Below are 13,913 nucleotides of genomic sequence, written 5' to 3'. Positions count from 1 at the left end.
GCATCTCTTGCAGAAGCAACAACTGAGCTATCAAACTTAAAACAACAAATATCCCAAATGGTCTCAGCCATCTTTGGTAAGTTATTGTGACATAGTTTTAACATGGCAACCGTACAATGACTATTGTAATAAGTACTTCCGACTTACCTTTATGCTTGTGCACATACAGGCTCCAGGAGTGTCAATCTGAAGCAGAACACACTGATCAAGCTTAAAGCAGTTTATAAATTAGTGGAACAGCTATACTCCGGGACACAACGTGCCCTAGCCGTTGTAGCTTTATCAACTCCACACACCCGCCTTTTGCAAGATGTTTTGAAGAGCCTTGACTTTCTACCTCAGTGGATCCAAGACTTAAGGCGTTCATCTTCAAGAGACGGGGCCGTAGCCGCTCTGAGCCGGGCAAAAGCATGGCTTCCAGAACTAGACCCGACCGACCTCGCTCTTGGATATCCAAGTCTAAAGGAAGACGGCAATGCCTTTGATGATCATGACTTCCATGCCTGTGTCCAAGCAATACGTCCGGTGGCCACCCTTATTGGGAACGATACTGACCTCAGTAAGTACGCGTCGGCTTATGACAGCAACAACCGGAAAATCCCAAACTCTCCTTATGATCAAATCAGCTTGATCCCTCCAATTTGTAAGCATACTTTTGCCCCTGAGGTGGACCCGACCGGTTTAATAGATGATGAAGCTGAATTTGAAGCTTTGAGCGGCATTGATTGGGCTGCATCAACTTTCCAGGAAAAAACAACCGATGGAGAAGCGGCGAAGGATAACCCCGAGCCCTCAAGCCCACCGAAGGAGTAAATCGCCGGGTGTTTGGCCGAAAACAATGCTTCATCAATTCAGACTCGGGGAGTCTTGTAATAGGGTAGAAAGAAACTGCTTAATGCTTGTTATGCCTTCGTGCATGCTCTTATTACTTAACGCTTGCCGTAAGCCGCCGTGATCGTATATGTCCGGCCCTTACCTCCTTGGCATGTGAAATTTTGCTTGCCTTACTCTGCAATCCTTGAATGATCTTCCCGGCTTATATAATGTTTACCTGGTACTTAATAACCTGGGGTGACAAATAGTAAATCGGCAAGACAAAAAACACTGTAAAATGCTTTCCACAAGGTATCAGAACAATCAAAATACTGTTACAGGATTCTGATTCGGATACGATCAGTAAACCGTTCCAAAGGGGTTAAGCTAAGATTCAGATACGATCATATAGCCCCCAGTGGTGTGGCGATGCCAATCAAGTGGGTATCGACAGCTATGTTCTCTTTGGTTCAAATACAACCTATGTTTGAACAGGAAGCCCCGAAATGACTATAGGATTTGTTTAATGACATTGATCAGTATACGATCCACGTCAGACCTAAAGAGGTTAAGCTATGATTCAAATATGATCAAGAAGCCCCCAAGTAGGTTTGGCAAGTATGCCGATCAAGTGGGTATCGACAGCTATGTTCTCTTTGGTTCGGATACGACCTATGTTTGAACAGGAAGCCCCCAAGTGACCAAAGGTGAAGCCGAATTCAGATATGATCCGGTCCCTATTGGTTGTTTCCACCATCTGTCAAAAAGACATATACACTTTTTTGAAGGTGAAAAAAGGACAGAGGTCCTGCTTTATTACTTTATATAATATATACATTGTCAAAAAATATATACATCTAAAGAGCCGGTGGCTTAAGTATAATAAGGCCGAAGATGGGCTATATTCCACGGCCGACGGGTCTCCTCCTCCGATTTACCTGAGTCCTTGTGCTCTCGAATATCGATGAGGTAATGTGACCCGTTGTGCAGATTCTTGATGACCACAAAAGGTCCTTCCCAAGGAGGGGATAGCTTGTGCATATCGGACTGATCCTGGATGAGCCGGAGCACTAAATCGCCTTCCTGAAATGTTCTGCTTTTGACCCGGCGGCTGTGATAGCGACGAAGGTCTTGCTAGTAAATCGCCGAGCGGGCTATTGCCAAGTCTCGCTCTTCATCCAACAAGTCAAGTGCCTCCTGTCGAGCTATTTCATTGTCCGCCTCCACGTAAGCTGCCACACGGGGTGAGTCATGCCGGATATCGCTCGGCAGAACTGCCTCTGCTCCATAAACCATGAAGAAAGGCGTATAACCCGTGGATCTGTTAGGCGTAGTGTTGATGCTCCACAACATAGAGGGAAACTCTTCGACCCAACAACCCGGAGTCCGATGTAAGGGGACCAAGAGCCGTGGTTTGATACCCCTTAAAATCTCCTGATTAGCTCGTTCTGCTTGACCATTGGACCGAGGATGAGCAACAGCCGAAACATCAAGCCGGATATGCTCTCGTTGACAGAACTCCTCCATGGCACCTTTGGAGAGATTAGTGCCATTATCAGTTATGATGCTATGTGGAAAACCAAAACGAAAGATCACCTTTTTGCCGCATCACACTGACTAACCGGCTCTGCCTCAATCCACTTCGTAAATTTATCCACTGCTACCAGGAGGTGTGTCTTTTATCCTTAGACCTTTTAAAAGGCCCCACCATGTCAAGCCCCCAGTCTGCAAACGGCCACGTGATCGGAATCGTCCTCAATTCCTGAGCCGACACATGAGCTCATCGTGAGAACTTTTGACACCCGTCACATTTGCTAACAAGGTCTTCTGCATCAGCATGAGCAGTGAGCCAATCAAAACCATGACGAAAAGCCTTGGCCACCAGAGATTTTGAGCTGGCATGATGACCACAATCCCCTTCATGGATCTCTCGAAGTATTGCTTGACCCTCTACAGGTGAGACACAACGCTGGAACGCCCCTGTAACACTGAGGTGATGTAATTCTCCATTAACAATTGTCATGGATTTGGATCGCCTGACAATCTGTCTTGCCAAAGTCTCATCCTCAGGCAACTCTCCCCGGGTCATATAAGCCAGATATGGCAATGTCCAGTCCGGGATGACATGAAGTGCAGCCACCAACTATGCCTCCGGGTCTGGCACCGCAAGCTCTTCCTCCGTGGGTACCTTGACAGAAGGGTTATGTAGAACGTCCAGAAAGGTGTTAGGTGGCACCGGCTTACGCTGGGAGCCCAACCGGCTTAAAGCATCCGCCGCCTCATTCTTCCTTCTGTCAATGTGCTCCACCTGATACCCTTTGAAGTACCCAGCTACAGCATCAACTTCATGACGATAAGCCGCCATAAGGGGATCCTTAGAATCCCATGTGCCCAAGACCTGTTGAGCCACAAGGTATGAGTCGCCAAAGCACCTTACCCGGCTTAAATTCATCTCCTTAGCCATCCGGAGACCATGGAGCAAGGCTTCGTATTCAGCTGCATTGTTAGTACAAGGAAACATGAGCCGGAGCACATAACGAAATTTATCACCTCGAGGGGAAGTTAAGACAACTCCAGCCCCTGATCCTTCCAACTGTCTAGACCCATCAAAGTGAATAGTCCAATACGTGTTGTCCGGCTTCTCCTCAGGTGCTTGCAACTCTGTCCAATCATTGATAAAATCCACCAAGGCCTGAGATTTAATGGCAGTACGGGGCATATACTTTAAACCATAAGGCCCAAGCTCAATGGCCCATTTGGCGATTCGTCCTATAGCCTCCCTATTCTGAATGATATCTCCCAAAGGAGCTGAGCTCACCACTGTTATAGGGTGACATTGGAAGTACTGCTTCAGCTTCCGGTTTGCCATGAACACACCATACACAAGCTTCTGCCAATGTGGATACCTTTGTTTAGACTCAATGATCACTTCACTAATGTAGTAAACCGGCCGTTGAACCGGATGCTCCTTGCCTGCCTCCTTACGCTCCGCTACTATGGCCACACTGACGGCCCGTGAGTTAGCAGCCACATATAACAATAACGGCTCTTTATCAATGAGAGCTGCAAGAACCGGTGGCTCAGACAACTGTCTCTTCAAATCTTCAAAGGCAGCGTTAGCAGCATTGCTCCAGACAAAAGTGTCCGTCTTCTTCATCATCTGATATAACGGTAAGGCTTTCTCTCCTAACCGGCTTATGAACCGGCTTAAAGCAGCAACCCTTCCCGCCAGACGCTGAACATCATTAATACATGCCGGCTTAGCCAGAGAGGTAATCGCTGTGATCTTCTCCGGATTAGCTTCAATGCCTCTATTTGACACCAGAAAGCCCAAGAGCTTGCCCGCAGGCACACAAACACGCACTTGGCTGGATTAAGCATCATCTTGTAAATCCGGAGGTTATCAAAGGTCTCTCTTAAGTCAGATATCAAAGTTTCCTTTTCTCTGGACTTCACCACGATGTCATCCACATAAGCATGAACATTGCGCCCAATTTGATCGTGCAAACAATTCTGCACACATCACTGATAAGTTGCCTGAGCACTCTTGAGCCCAAACGGCATAGACACATAATAGAAAGCCCCAAACGGAGTGATGAAAGCTGTCTTTTCCTGGTCCTTAACTGCCATCTTGATCTGATGATAGCCAGAGTAAGCATCCAAAAAACTCAAACGTTCACAACCCGCCGTAGCATCAATGATTTGATCTATACGGGGGAGAGCAAAGGGATCAGCCGGACAAGCCTTATTTAAGTCCGTGTAATCCACACATATCCGCCAAGTGCCGTTCTTCTTGAGCACCAGCACCAGGTTAGCCAACCATTCCGAATGAAAATCAACAATAAATCCGGCCGCTAAGAGCCGGGCCACTTCTCCCCCAATAGATGTCTGTCTCTCTTCACTAAATCGTCGGAGAAACTGCCTGACCGGCTTATACTTCGGATCAATATTGAGAGTGTGCTTAGCGAGTTCCCTCGGTACACCCGGCATGTCAGAAGGTTTCCATGCAAAGATGTCCCGGTTCTCACGGATGAACTCGATGAACACGCTTTCCTATTTAGGATCCAAATTGGCATTGATACTGAACTGTTTAGAGGCGTCTCCCGGGGTGAAGTCGACAAGCTTTGTCTCAGCGGCCGATTTAAACTTCAATGCCGGGTCATGCTCTGTAGTTGGTTTTTTGAGGGAGGTCATATCTGTCGGGTCAACATTGTCCTGATAAAATTTGAGCTCCTCCGCGGCACAAGCCGTCTCAGCATAAGCCGCGTCGCCTTCTTCACATTCCAAGGCCACCTTTCGACTCCCATGCATAGTGATGGTGCCCTTGTAACCCGGCATCTTGAGCTGTAAATAAACGTAGCACGGCCGTGCCATGAACTTAGCATAAGCCGGTCGCCCAAACAGAGCGTGATATGGACTCCTGATCTTGACCACTTCAAATGTTAGCTTCTCAGCCCTGGAATCATACTCATCTCCGAAGGCCACCTCTAATTCAATCTTACCAACTGGGTAAGCCGACTTACCTGGAACTACCCCATGGAAAACAATATTGGATGTTCTCAGGTTCTTCTCAGTCAACCCCATACGCTAGAAGGTCTCATAAGAGAGTATGTTGATGCTACTTCCTCCGTCCATGAGTACTTTAGTGAACTTATACCCACCAACCTGAGGTGCTACCACCAAAGCTAACTGACCCGGGTTATCAACACGTGGAGGGTGATCCTCTCTGCTCCAAACCATGGGTTGCTCAGACCATCTCAAATAACGAAGAACTGCCGGCTCAACAGAATTCACAGCTCTCTTATGAACCTTCTGGTCACGTTTGCATAAGCTGGTGGTAAATACATGGTACTGCCCATCGCTCAACTATTTTGGTTGGCTCTGGTAACCCGACTGCTGCTGTTGCTGCTGTCCTCCTTGACCAGACTGCTGCTGATTATTTCCACCCGGCTGTCCCTGGAAAAGGGAATTTGAACCGCCGGCCGGGCCATGAAAGCCGCCGGCCCCTGAACCGCCGCCAGATTCATGGCCACCATCAAAGATATTGGAGTTTTTAAACGCCCTCATGATCGCACAATCTTTTCACAGGTGTGTAGCGGGGTGCTCCCGGGTGCCGTGTTTTGGACAGGGCTCATTGAGTAGCTGCTCAAGAGATGGGCCTGACCCGCTGTTTCGAGGCCACTTACCCTTACGTCTCTGATTGTTACCCTGTGTACTAGCGTTAGCCGAAAGCTCCGGGCTGCCATCTGTTGGGGAACGTTGCAGAAAATAAAAAAATTCCTACGGTTTCACCAATATCCATCTATGAGTTCATCTAAGCAACGAGTGATAGGAGAGAGATGCATCTACGTACCACTTGTAGATTGCGTGCGGAAGCGTTCAAGAGAACGGGGTTGAGGTAGTCGTTCTCGTCGTGATCCTATCACCGGAGATCCTAGCGCCGAACGGACAGCACCTCCGCGTTCAACACACGTACGGCCAGCGTGCCGTCTCCTCCGTCTTGATCCAGCAAGGGGGAAGGAGAGGTTGATGAAGATCCAGCAGCACAACAGCGTGGTGGTGGATGCGGCAGGACTCCGGCAGGGCTTCGCCAAGCAACTACGGGAGGAGGAAGAGGTGTAGCAAGGGGAGGAAGGTGCCAAGACTCAGGGTGCGGCTGCCCTCCCTCCCCCCTCCTTTATATAGGCCCCCAGGGGGGCGCCGGCCCTGGAGATCCAATCTCCAACGGGGGCGGCGGCCAGGGGGGTGGAGTGCCCCCCAAGGCAAGTGGGGCGCCCCCCCCCCACCTAGGGTTTCCAACCCTAGGCGCAGGGGGGCCCAAGGGGGGGGGGCGCACCAGCCCACTAGGGGCTGGTTCCCCTCCCACTTCAGCCCACAGGGCCCTCCGGGATAGGTGGCCCCACCCGGTGGACCCCCGGGACCCTTCTGGTGGTCCCGGTACAATACCGGGTGACCCCGAAACTTTCCCGATGGCCGAAACAGCACTTCCTATATATAATTCTTTACCTCCGGACCATTCCGGAACTCCTCGTGATGTCCGGGATCTCATCCGGGACTCCGAACAACATTTGGTTTACTGCATACTCATATTCATACAACCCTAGCGTCACCGAACCTTAAGTGTGTAGACCCTACGGGTTCGGGAGACATGCAGACATGACCGAGACGGCTCTCCAGTCAATAACCAATAGCGGGATCTGGATACCCATGTTGGCTCCCACATACTCCTCGATGATCTCATCGGATGAACCACGATGTCGAGGATTCAAACAACCCCGTATACTATTCCCTTTGTCAGACGGTATGTTACTTGCCCGAGATTCGATCGTCGGTATCCCAATACCTCGTTCAATCTCGTTGCTCGCAAGTCACTTTACTCGTACCGTAATGCGTGATCCCGTGACCAGACACTTGGTCACTTTGAGCTCATTATGATGATGCACTACCGAGTGGGCCCAGTGATACCTCTCCATTATACGGAGTGACAAATCCCAGTCTCGATCTGTGTCAACCCAACAGACACTTTCGGAGATACCTGTAGTGCACCTTTATAGTCACCCAGTTACGTTGTGACGTTTGGTACACCCAAAGCACTCCTACGGTATCTGGGAGTTACACGACCTCATGGTCTAAGCAAGAGATACTTGACATTTGGAAAAGCTCTAGCAAAACGAACTACACGATCTTGTGATATGCTTAGGATTGGGTCTTGTCCATCACATCATTCTCCTAATGATGTGATCCCGTTATCAATGACATCCAATGTTCATAGTCAAGAAACCATGACTATCTGTTGATCAACGAGCTAGTCAACTAGAGGCTCACTAGGGACATGTTGTGGTCTAAGTATTCACACGTGTATTACGATTTCCGGATAATACAATTATAGCATGAATAAAAGACAATTATCATGAACAAGGAAATATAATAATAATCCTTTTATTATTGCCTCTAGGGCATATTTCCAACAGTCTCCCACTTGCACTAGAGTCAATAATCTAGTTACATTGTGATGAATCGAACACCCATAGAGTTCTGGTGTTGATCATGTTTTGCTCTCAGAAGAGGTTTAGTCAACGGATCTGCGTCATTCAGATCCGTATGTACTTTGCAAATATCTATGTCTCCATCTTGAACATTTTCACGGATGGAGTTGAAACGACGCTTGATGTGCCTGGTCTTCTTGTGAAACCTGGGCTCCTTGGCAAGGGCAATGGCTCCAGTGTTGTCACAGAAGAGAGTGATCGGCCCCGACGCATTGGGTATGACTCCTAGGTCGGTGATGAACTCCTTCATCCATATTGCTTCATGTGCTGCCTCTAAGGCTGCCATGTACTCCGCTTCACATGTAGATCCCGCCACGACGCTCTGCTTGCAACTGCACCAGCTTACTGCTCCATGATTCAACATATACACGTATTCGGTTTGTGAATTAGAGTCATCCAGATCTATGTCGAAGCTAGCGTCGACGTAACCCTTTACGACGAGCTCTTCGTCACCTCCATAAACGAGAAACATGTCCTTTGTCCTTTTCAGGTACTTTAGGATATTCTTGACCGCTGTCCAGTGTTCCTTGCCGGGATTACTTTGGTACCTTCCTACCAAACTTACGGCAAGGTTTACATCTCATCTAGTACACAACATGGCATACATAATAGATCCTATGGCTGAGGCATAGGGGATGACACTCATCTCTTCTTTATCTTTTGCTGTGGTCGGGCATTGAGCCGAGCTCAATCTCACACCTTGCAATACAGGCAAGAACCCTTTCTTGGACTGATCCATTTTGAACTTCTTCAAAATCTTATCAAGGTATGTGCTTTGTGAAAGACCTATGAGGCGTCTCGATCTATCCCTATGGATCTTGATGCCTAATATGTAAGCAGCTTCTCCAAGGTCCTTCATTGAAAAACACTTATTCAAGTAGGCCTTAATGCTGTCCAAGAATTCTATATCATTTCCCATCAAAAGTATGTCATCTACATATAATATGAGAAATGCTACAGAGCTCCCACTCACTTTCTTGTAAACGCAGGCTTCTCCATAAGTCTGCATAAACCCAAACGCTTTGATCATCTCATCAAAGCGAATGTTCCAACTTCGAGATGCTTACACCAGCCCATAAATGGATCGCTGGAGCTTGCATACTTTGCTAGCATTCTTAGGATCGACAAAACCTTCCGGCTGCATCATATACAGCTCTTCCATAAGATAACCGTTAAGGAATGCTGTTTTGACGTCCATCTGCCATATCTGATAATCATAGTATGCGGCAATTGCTAACATGATTCAGACGGACTTAAGCTTCACTACGGGAGAGAAAGTCTCATCGTAGTCAACCCCTTGAACTTGCCGATAACCCTTAGCGACAAGTCGAGCTTTATAGATGGTGACATTACCATCCGCGTCCGTCTTCTTCTTAAAGATCCATTTGTTTTCTATCGCTCGCCGATCATCGCGCAAGTCAGTCAAAGTCCATACTTTGTTTTCATACATGGATTCTATCTCGGATTGCATGGCTTCTAGCCATTTGTTGGAATCTGGGCCCGCCATCGCTTCTTCATAGTTCGAAGGTTCACCGTTGTCTAACAACATGATTTCCAGGACAGGGTTGCCATACCACTCTGGTGTGGAACGTGTCCTCGTGGACCTACGAAGTTCAGTAGCAACTTGATCTGAAGTACCTTGATCATCATCATTAATTTCCTCTCCAGTTGGTGTAGGCACCACAAGAACATTTTCCTGAGCTGCACTACTTTCTGGTTCAAGAGGTAGTACTTCATCGAGTTCTACTTTCCTCCCACTTACTCCTTTCGAGAGAAACTCTTCTTCTAGAAAGGATCCGTTCTTGGAAACAAAGATCTTTCCTTCGGATCTAAGGTAGAAGGTATACCCAATGGTTTCCTTGGGGTATCCTATGAAGACGCATTTTTCCGACTTGGGTTCGAGCTTTTCAGGTTGAAGTTTCTTGACATAAGCATCGCATCCCCAAACTTTTAGAAATGACAGCTTAGGTTTCTTCCCAAACCATAATTCATACGGTGTCGTCTCAACGGATTTAGACGGTGCCCTATTTAAAGTGAATGTAGCTGTCTCTAGAGCGTATCCCCAAAATGATAGCGGTAAATCGGTAAGAGACATCATAGATCGCACCATATCCAATAGAGTGCGATTACGACATTCGGACACACCATTACGCTGAGGTGTTCCAGGCGGCGTGAGTTGTGAAACGATTCCACATTTCCTTAAGTGCGTACCAAATTCGTGACTTAAATATTCTCCTCCACGATCCGATCGTAAGAATTTTATCTTTCGGTCACGTTGACTCTCTACTTCATTCTGAAATTCCTTCAACTTTTCAAAGGTCTCAGACTTGTGTTTCATCAAGTAGACATACCCATATCTACTTAAATCATCAGTGAGAGTGAGAACATAACGATATCCTCCGCGAGCCTCAACACTCATTGGACCACACACATCAGTATGTATGATTCCCAATAAGTTGGTTGCTCGCTCCATAGTACCGGAGAACGGAGTCTTGGTCATTTTGCCCATGAGGCATGGTTCGCATGTGTCAAATGATTCATAATCGAGAGACTCTAAAAGTCCATCAGCATGGAGCTTCTTCATGCGCTTGACACCAATGTGACCAAGGCGGCAGTGCCACAAGTATGTGGGACTATCGTTATCAACTTTACATATTTTGGTATTCACACTATGAATATGTGTAACATTACGTTCGAGATTCATTAAGAATAAACCATTGACCATCGGGGCATGACCATAAAACATATCTCCCATATAAATAGAAAAACCATTATTCTCGGATTTAAATGAGTAGCCATCTCGTATTAAACGAGATCCAGATATAATGTTCATGCTCAAACTTGGCACTAAATAACAATTATTGAGGTTCATACCTATCCCGTGGGTAAATGTAGAGGTAGCGTGCCGACGGCGATCACATCGACCTTGGAACCATTCCCGACGCGCATCGTCACCTCGTCCTTCGCTAGTCTCCGCTTATTCCGCAGCTCCTGCTGTGAGTTACAAATGTAAGCAACGGCACCGGTATCAAATACCCAGGAGTTACTACGAGTACTGGTAAGGTACACATCAATTACATGTATATCACATATACCTTTAGTGTTGCCGGCCTTCTTGTCCGCTAAGTATTTGGGGCAGTTCCGCTTCCAGTGACCCTTCCCTTTGCAATAAAAGCACTCAGTCTCAGGCTTGGGTCCATTCTTTGACTTCTTCCCGGCAACTGGCTTACCGGGCACGGCAACATCTTTGTCATCCTTCTTGAAGTTCTTCTTACCCTTGCCCTTCTTGAACTTAGTGGTCTTATTGACCATCAACACTTGATGTTCTTTCTTGATTTCAACCTCTGCTGACTTCAGCATTGAAAATACTTCAGGAATGGTCTTCACCATCCCCTGCATATTGTAGTTCATCACAAAGCTCTTGTAGCTCGGTGGGAGCGACTGAAGGATTTTGTCAATGACCGCCTCGTCCGGGAGGTTAATGTCCAGCTAGGACAGGCGGTTGTGCAACCCAGACATTTTGAGTATGTGCTCACTGACAGAACTGTTTTCCTCCATCTTACAACTATAGAACTTGTCGGAGACTTCATATCTCTCGACCCGGGCATGAGCTTGAAAAACCATTTTCAGCTCCTCGAACATCTCATATGCTCCGTGTTGCTCAAAACGCTTTTGGAGCCCTGGTTCTAAGTTGTAAAGCATGTCGCACTGAATGAGGGAGTAATCATTAGCACGAGACTGCCAAGCATTCATGACATCTTGGTTCTCTGGGATGGGAGCTTCACCTAGCGGTGCTTCTAAGACATAATCTTTCTTTGCAGCTATGAGGATGATCCTCAGGTTCCGGACCCAGTCCGTATAGTTGCTGCCATCATCTTTCAGCTTGGTTTTCTCTAGGAACGCGTTGAAGTTCATGTTGACATGAGCGTTGGCCATTTGATCTACAAGACATATTTTGCAAAGATTTTAGACTAAATTCATGATAATTAAGTTCATCTAATCAAATTATTTAATGAACTCCCACTCAGATTTGACATCCCTCTAGTCATCTAAGTGTTACACGATCCGATTCGACTAGGCCGTGTCCGATCATCACGTGAGACGGACTAGTCATCATCGGTGAACATCTCCATGTTGATCGTATCTTCCATACGACTCATGTTCGACCTTTCGGTCTCTTGTGTTCCGAGGCCATGTCTGTACATGTTAGGCTCGTCAAGTTAACCCTAAGTGTTTTGCAGGTGTAAAACTGTCTTACACCCGTTGTATGTGAACGTAAGGATCTATCACACCCGATCATCATGGGGTGCTTCGAAATGACGAACTTTAGCAATGGTGCACAGTTAGGGGGAACACTTTCTTGAAATTATTATAAGGGGTCATCTTATTTACTACTGTCGTTCTAAGTAAACAAGATGCATAAAACATAATAAACATCACATGCAATTATATAAAGTAGTGACATGATATGGCCAATATCATATAGCTCCTTCGATCTCCATCTTCGGGGCTCCATGATCATCTTTGTCACCGGCATGACACCATGATATCCATCATCATGATCTCCATCATCGTGCCTCCATGAAGTTGCTCGCCAACTATTACTTCTACTACTATAGCTAACGGTTTAGCAATAAAGTAAAGTAATTACATGGCGTTAAATCATTGACACACAGGTCATACAATAATTAAGACAACTCCTATGGCTCCTGCCGGTTGTCATACTCATCGACATGCAAGTCGTGATTCCTATTACAAGAACATGATCTCATACATCACAATATATCATTCATCATTCATCACAACTTCTGGCCATATCACATCACATGACAATTGCTGCAAAAACAAGTTAGACGTCCTCTAATTGTTGTTACATCTTTTACGTGGCTGCAATTGGGTTCTAGCAAGAACGTTTTCTTACCTATGAATTACCACAACGTGATTTTGTCAACTTCTATTTACCCTTCATAAGGACCCTTTTCATCGAATCCGCTCCAACTAAAGTAGGAGAGATAGACACCCGCTAGCCACCTTATGCAACTAGTGCATGTCAGTCGGTGGAACCTGTCTCACGTAAGCGTACGTGTAAGGTCGGTCCGGGCCGCTTCATCCCACAATACCGCTGAAGCAAGAAAAGACTAGTAGTGGCAAGCAAGTTGACAAGATCTACACCCACAACAGATTTGTGTTCTACTCATGCAATAGAGAACTACGCATAGACCGAGCTCATGATGCCACTGTTGGGGAACGTTGCAGAAAATAAAAAATTTCCTACGGTTTCACCAAGATACATCCATGAGTTCATCTAAGAAAGGAGTGATAGGAGAGAGATGCATCTACATACCACTTGTAGATTGCGTGCGGAAGCGTTCAAGAGAACGGGGTTGAGGTAGTCGTTCTCGTGGTGATCCTATCACCGGAGATCCTAGCGCCGAACGGACGGAACCTCCGCATTCAACACATGTACGGTCAGCGTGACGTCTCCTCCATCTTGATCCAGCAAGGGGGAAGGAGAGGTTGATGAAGATCCAGCAGCACAACAGCGTGGTGGTGGATGCAGCAGGACTCCGGCAGGGCTTCGCCAAGCAACTGCGAGAGAGGAAGAGGTGTAGCAAGGGGAGGGAGGCGCCAAGACTCAGGGTGCGGCTGCCCTCCCTCCCTCCTCCTTTACATAGGCCCCCAGGGGGGCGCCGGCCCTGGAGATCCAATCTCCAAGTGGGGGCAGCGGCCAGGGGGGGTGGAGTGCCCCCCAAGGCAAGTGGGGCGCGCCCCCCACCTAGGGTTTCCAACCCTAGGCACAGGGGGGGCCCAGAGGGGGGTGCACCAGCCCACTAGGGGCTGGTTCCCCTCCCACTTCAGCCCACGGGGCCCTCCGGGATAGGTGGCCCCACCCGGTGGACCCCCGGGACCCTTTCGGTGGTCCCGGTACAATACCGGGTGACCCCGAAACTTTCCCGATGGCCGAAACAGCACTTCCTATATATAATTCTATACCTCCGGACCATTCCGGAACTCCTCATGACATCCGGGATCTCATCCGGGACTCCGAACAAC

Source organism: Triticum aestivum, chromosome 4B (genome assembly GCF_018294505.1).
Source record: "Triticum aestivum cultivar Chinese Spring chromosome 4B, IWGSC CS RefSeq v2.1, whole genome shotgun sequence".
In the NCBI taxonomy this organism is placed as follows: domain Eukaryota; kingdom Viridiplantae; phylum Streptophyta; class Magnoliopsida; order Poales; family Poaceae; genus Triticum; species Triticum aestivum.
The sequence above is the reverse complement of the archived record's forward strand: the minus strand, read 5'-3'. Positions refer to the sequence as shown.